Source organism: Octopus sinensis, linkage group LG13 (genome assembly GCF_006345805.1).
Source record: "Octopus sinensis linkage group LG13, ASM634580v1, whole genome shotgun sequence".
In the NCBI taxonomy this organism is placed as follows: domain Eukaryota; kingdom Metazoa; phylum Mollusca; class Cephalopoda; order Octopoda; family Octopodidae; genus Octopus; species Octopus sinensis.
In genome coordinates this window covers 68093001-68100500 of record NC_043009.1, presented here as the reverse complement: position 1 = coordinate 68100500, position 7500 = coordinate 68093001, and the positions used below count along the sequence as shown (strand labels likewise).

The 7500-nt window shown below is 38.3% G+C and overlaps 1 protein-coding gene across 1 annotated transcript in view; it reads right to left on the bottom strand.

Moving 5' to 3' along the window:
* The window catches only part of LOC115218578 (glycine receptor subunit alphaZ1), a 208054-nt gene that overhangs the window by 79716 nt on the left and 120838 nt on the right, over positions 1–7500 (bottom strand). The gene's annotated exons all lie outside the window — the stretch shown is intronic.

Sequence of the window (7500 nt, the reverse complement as noted above, 5' to 3'; positions counted from 1 at the left end):
ACCATTCATCTTCCCACACAGCCTCAGACTCAACACAGAGGCCTACTTCAAGTGCCTGGAAGTGTCAAAAGTGCTGGAAAACCCTATGTCTGTCAACATGACTCTGCAGCGTGCCACTCAGGCAGGAAAATCCAGTCATGGCTGTCAGACAATTTCTGCGGATACATCAGCCCTACCATCTGGCCACCTAACTACCCAGACTGCAACCCCCTTGATTATTAAGTGTGAGCCGCAGTTGAGCGAGAGGCAAACAAAACTCCTTGTAACACCAAAGGTGAACTGAAGGCAAGAATTATGGCAGCATTCCCCAACTTAAAAAAAGCGACCGTCCAGAATAATTGCAGAAGATTCCGAAATTGTTTGGAGGCCATGGTTGAAGCCAATGGCGATTTTTAAAAAATAAATTTACGCTTTATTACTTCAAGATATTTTTATGCAATTTCCGTAAATATATCTGTTGAAATGAGATGTCAGTGTTATTTTCAATTTTGCGTACTTTAGACGACAAATATATTAGCGGCACCATGCACGTGCCCGTTTGTCTTTGCGTTTGTGTTTGTCCCAACCCCGGCGTTTGACACTGATGTAACATAGCGGTTCGGCATGAGAGGTTCATAGAATAAGTAACAAACATAAAAGAAAAGTAAGTACTAGGGGCAAAGTTGTTTGACCCAGTATCGCTACGGTCCAGTGACTGAAGAAAAAAAATATATATATAGGCCCAGGAGTGGCTGTGTAGTTAGTAGCTTGCTTACAAACCACACGGTTCCGGGTTCAGTCCCACTGTGTGGCACCGTGGGCAAGTGTCTTCTACTATAACCTTGGCCCGACCAAAGCCTTGTGAGTGGATTTGGTAGACGGAAACTGAAAGAAGCCTGTAGTACATATATATATGTGTGTGTGTGTGTGTGTGTGTGTGTGTGTACGTGTGTGTGTGTGTATGTGTGTGTGTACGTGTCTGTGTGTGTGTATGTTAGTGTTTCGCTTCACAACCGATGATGGTGTGTTTACGTCCCCGTAACTTAGCGGTTCAGAATAAGTACTAGGCTTACAAAGAATAAGTCCTGGGGTTCATTTGTTCGACTAGAGGCGGTCCTCCAGCATGGCCGCCGTCAAATGACTGAAACAAATAAAGGAATAGGTGCCTGTGATGCAAATAAGACCAAATTGATGCCGCAACACCACTGTAAGTACAAGCCGTCTCCAAAACAAAACTCACATAATAGATGAATTAAATTTTATCATATGGAATTGTGTACATCTGTTGTTTATTAATAATTACACTTGAATCACTTTATTGTGGAACAGTATCGCTTACTACAGGCCCTGTGAATCACAACTCGTAACCAAAATTTGGGATCAGCAGTGGTTTTTCAAACCTCCGTTCGAGTACCCGGTGAAATAGGAAACGAGGCCTCGGCCTCGGGATGGGCTAGAGTGCAGGATACGACCCAAATAGTAAAATTGCTTTAGGTACTTATTGTAAAACACTCATATGGGTAACAGTACGTCGCAAACCGTAAACAACAGGAAATACGAAAGCAAATGTGTTGAATGCGTAAACAACGAGAGAAACAAATGGAAAACAGGACAAGTAACATAAAGAACGACCCTTCATCAGCTGTCGGCTGTCTATCTACTCCTCATTTCGAGCACTAAACGACAATATAAGTCTTCGAAGACAGTTGCTCCCATACGTACCAAAATAAAATTTGGTATTTATGGAGGGTCAAAGTTGGTAACAAAAATAGGACAGTGGGAACATACAAGGAAACCGAACGAAAACAAACATGGAGGGTCGGTCGACCTGACGAAAGTAAAATAGCGAATGCTGAGAAATATTTTCTTTGACAAGAGAAAACATAGAAGTGAGAGAGAGAGAAAGAGAGAGAGAGAGAGAGAGAGAGAAAGAGAGAGAGAGAGAAGAGAGAGAGAGAGAGAGAGAGAGAGAGAGAGAGAGAGAGAGAGAGAGAGAGAGAGAGAGAGAGAGAGAGAGAAAGAGAGAGAGATAGAGAGAGAGCCCTGAAGAAAGACAAAGATGGAGTAGTTGGCGTTAGGAAGGGCATCCAGCTGTAGAAACTCTGCCAGATCAAGATTGAAGCCTGGTGCAGCCATCTGGTTCGCCAGCCCTCAGTCCAATCGTCCAACCCATGCTAGCGTGGAAAGCCGACGTTAAACGATGATGATGATGATGATGATGATGATGATGATAATATATATATAGAAACAGAGATGGAAATAAATAAATGACAGACAAAGAGGGAAATATATAAGTCGACAGATAGAAAGAGAAAGAGGGGTGACACTGTTTAACCAATTCTCCTTTCAAAATGACATTGAGACTTGGGTGGTCACGGATATCTCTGGTCGTCTCATCCTTCGACAAAGAAAGCTATTTTCTTCCATTAGTAAGCGATACTGCTTCGCAATAAAGTGATTCATGTGTAATTATTAATAAACAACACCTGTACACAATTCCATTTAACTGAATTTAATCCATCTCTTACCAACACCGTCATCCGTACATTCCCACTGTTTTTCAGTAATTTCGTAGCCACTACAAGTTTATTTTGCATGTAAAGAACATCCATTGTTCTCTTTGATAAGTAATTATGAGTTAACGAGAAAAGCGGAAGGCGGTGATGGTTGTCTGCGAGTGGACCTGAAATGGAGCTAATTGAGGTGGAATTGGTGGAAATTATAGTTTATACCATTTTCGAGTATTATATCTTTGTGTGGAAGATTATGCAGAGACAATGGCTGTAATATTTTTGCGAAATTTTAGCGGTAACAATGTAGATATAAGGACATAAATATGCATTGTTAATAGGTTTCGACAGATTCGAAGCTGAATATGTTAATCGCTGCTGCTGTCCGCCATTGGAGGGCAGCTTATCGTTTCAGACAAAATACAATTGCAATTTGCATATTCACCTAAGAATCTGTTGGAGAGATTTAAAAATAAACATGTAAACAAATATAGGTGCATGGCTGGCTGTGTGGTAAGAAGCTTGCTTCCCAACCACATTGTTCTCGGTTCAGTCCCACTGCGTGGCACCTTGGGAAAGTGTCTTCTGCTATAGCCTCGGGCCGACCAAAGCCTTGTAAGTGGATTTCTTTAACGGAAACTGAAAGAAGCCCATCGTATATATACCTTTGTGTATGTGTGTGTGCGTGTGAGCAAAAGAGGCTGATAGAATAGTTACTAGGCTTACAAAGAATAAGTTTTGGGGTCGATTTGTTCGACTAAAGGCGGTGCTCCAGCATGGCCACAGTCAAATGACTGAAACAAAAGAATAAAGGAAAAGAATGCTATCGTCCTGCATCTCGCTTTACACGACGATTTACAAATGAAATATATTTGGAAAAATTGTTAAAGAGATATTTTGAGAAATATACTTATGGACTGCATTTGATTCTAAGTTTACTGTAGGTAACTTGTTAGATATTATGTTAAACTTAGATAATAATAACAATTGTTACCATTCCAGAAAGAATGTTGTATAATGTTTTGAGAAATTTAGTAATCAATAAGGTTAAGCGGATTAATTTTCCCTGTTTGAATGAGGCTCCCTTTCATAGTGACTGTTGCCATTGTTTTGAGACAATGTAAAAAGAGATGTATATGGGTTGCATAAGCTTAGACGATGTGGGTTCAAAGTAGCTGAGCAGACGTGGAACGTGATTGAAGCACTAACAATGCAAGAGGTCAGGAGGTACTTGTGATTCACCTCTTAGCAAACAATGTGTTTGTATTTGTGTGTAGTAGGTGCATCATTGCATACATGGGAACAGAACGAGATTCTGGTTTTCGTTTAAGCTTTGTGGATAATTAGTAATTGTTGAGGGTTGATGTAGACATTTGTCTGTATTTCGATCTCGTATTTGCGACTCTGCATCTTCGTCCGCTTAGATGGATGTCTATGAATGTACGCTTATGAATGTCCTTTTTGTGACAAAATGATCGTTAATGTTATTCGATTAACATTATTCGTCAATCGTCCACGGCCTTCTCACCAATCTCATCGACTATGAAATGTCTTAGACTTTCCATTCTAATATTGTTTTTGCAAAAGTTATTATTCCAGTCTACAGCATGCTGGCACCAATTACTCAGCTCAGAAACTATTGTGAATAGTATATAGAATCGTGATTTTTGAAATCCATTATTAATGTGTGTATGCAAAAGACATTGTAAACACATCACTGCTGTCTTCGAGTTACAATACGGTGTGAAACGCTGGAGCAGAATTTGTCAGTTTTGGTGCTAAAATTGCTTTTCTTCTCGGTGTCATAAGGATATTGATTTTGCGTTGTCTGAATTCTTACAAATACTCTACATTGTTGTATGGAGGTTAGATTCATATGATTTATGAGACGTATTAAAAGTTGTTCGTCGTCGTTGTTACTGTTCATGCTGTCGTTATTGTTGTTGTTTAAACAACGGTTCAAAGCTGACCGAGAAAACCTCTTAAGTTGGAAGTCATTGGAGTCACCACCGTTTTATGGTTAAGCGAGACATTGTTTATTGTTTCTGTCGATATTTAAGAGAGTATGATTTATTATGAAGGAGAATTGGCTGCTGTTTTTAGTAAGCCCATCGACCACGTATAGATACATTACACATAAATCCTGATAATATATTTGTGGAGTATTTATTTCTAACACACACACACGAACACATATGTGTGTGTATATATATATATATATACGTGTGTGTGTGTGTGTTCTTATTTTTTATTTCTTTCAGTCACGGTTTTGGGTCCCCCCCACCCCACCATACAAGATCACGGCTAGAATCCATATTTCTACTGTTTCTCCCCAAGCTTTCCCATGTTTTAACTTACATAAATTTTTAATTTTTGATTTTTGATTTTTTATATATATTTTTTCACATCAGTGTGCGTGCGGTGTTTATAATTTTCCTTCTTTCTCTAACTATAAATAACATGACGTGGACTGGATTTGAACTGAGGATGAAAAGGAACATAAACCAATAATTCAAGATTATACGACGTGTTTCCCACTCCTCAATAGTCTGCCCTTTTACCTTTAAATCTGTTCCACATTAGAACTACAAATAATGTCCAAACTCTACATTTTTGTATGATTCTATTTTCGTATTCATCACCGTCGTATGGTTATATATTCACGCTATCACAGTGTCGACCAGACTGCTGGATGCCGCTGGTCACAATATATATCGCTGGTCACAATGTACCTTGCATCGTTTTAGCTTTCGAACGAAGCCATCCCGCTGGCTAGATGAGCGCGCCAACATTACCCTTGATCGGGAAAGTCGGTCCGTCGCAGGGTTGCCCGTTTACGAGCCAAGTAGACCGAAACAACGTGATATGAAGAGTTTTGCTCAAGAACACAACGCAGTACTCGATACAGGAATCGAACACAAGATCTAGTGACCGTGAGAGCAATACCCTAACCACCAGACCGGACCATACGCCTTCACATTATTCCTTTATACTCAGAGGGAAACCTGAACCATTAATCGTTCGTCATAGAGAATGGCTAAACTGGAAAGTTGATATGGCTTGATACAATTGCACAGGAGAAATCTAGCAAACATCACGTCCACGGCCCTTTAGCTTTCTATTGATTCCTCTCCTAGTTTTAAATGTTCTGACCGTAGACACACTGGTATGTGTTACTTCTCTATTACATTTTCGAACATATATAGACAATAAGATTTACTTCATAATGACGGTTCGGTTTCTATTGTGTATTCCATGGAGAACTGTCCACTTAGCTAACATTTCCGTTTCCAATTTTTATTTTTGCTACAATATTGCTTTTTATGTTAACTTTAATTTTGTAAATGTGCTATAACACACATATACATACACACACACACACACACACACATACACACACACGCACATATATATATATACATATATATATATATATATATATATGTGTGTGTGTGTTATAGCACAATTACATATATATATATATATATATATATATATATATATATATATATATATATATATACAAGCAGTATTGCCCGGCTCATGCGCTCGTGCGTTCTATTCACGCGCTCGTGCGTTCTATTCACGCGCGAATTAAGCTAAACTTGGATGAAGTTCAATCAAAATTCAATTATTTTGGTTTTAAAATCAAGCATTTAATGCCCTCTATTTTTGCGCTTATGTGTTCCATTTCCTCAATAGGAAGTACGTAGAAGCGTTTCATAAATTTTTGTTGATCAAATAATTGCATTGTTGAATTATTCTTTTAGATCAGTATTTCTCAACTGGGATTTCAGGGGAGAGTTTCAGGGAGTCGCTGGCGATGTATCGCGATGATCAAAAATCCGGCCTGCTAAAATTTGGTTAAAGTGATTCATACTGCAGACTCAACGCAAAATGGTCACATTTAATTCAAAGGGTTAAAAATGTTATAAAAACAATTGGTATGTGTTCAAAAAGTCCAAACGATTAATACGAAAAAACCCTCCAGGCTACATCCCGAAAATTCATTTCTTTGCCGAATTTCTACAATGTTTACGGCGATTCGTTTTTATATCTTGATTTTTTATTTTTCATGCAATTTACGCATGCTTGCACGCGTGGTGAACACAGTTTACGTCAAACAGCTGACTGTGTAAAGTTCACTAGTCAATGCATGGGATAAGGCCTAAACAAACACATTATCGATTTTTGCACTTGCGAGATGAATTTCGGAACAGAAATAGCGCAGTTCAATTTTCATTCGCCTAAACTTTAAGTGACCCATTTTTGGTGGTTCTACGATTTGTTGGCTAGGAGGAGATGTGCCGGGAAGTTAAACACACAGACACACATACAGATACACACACACAGACACACAAGTTGAGTTTTATATATATAGATATATATATTTATATAATATAAATAATATATATATATATGCATATATGCATACATATATGTACATACCTACGTATATATGTATAAGTACATTCATATATAGGTACAGGACATCAAAAAGAACGTGAACAAAATGAAAAACGAGAACATAAGAAAACAAAAACATGGAAAACGAACTTTTTTTCGGACAACGAAAGAAACAAATAGAGAAACGAGACAGACAACATAAATAACAATCCCTTCATAAGTTGTCCCCTGTTTTATCTACTCTCCATTTTGGAAGGTTGAGACAAGATGCGACTTCGTTAAAACAATCCTTCCCGCAAAGCAAATTACATAAAATTTGGGATTTTTCGGCGGTTAAAGTGGTAACATATATATATATATATATTCATTTTTTGTATATGCGTGTGTGTGTATGCGTATATAAACATGTGCGGGTATGTACATATATGGGCGTGTGTGTGTATGAGTGCATAAGGGCATGTCCGTATATGAACGTGGTTTTTATGCTTTGTATACTTCCTTATGTTTTTTCTGTTACTTTTAACCATGGTTTTTCTTGTGCTTGTGCATATATAGACGTATGTATGAACTTTTGCGGTACACGTGTGTGTGTGTATGAGTTTGT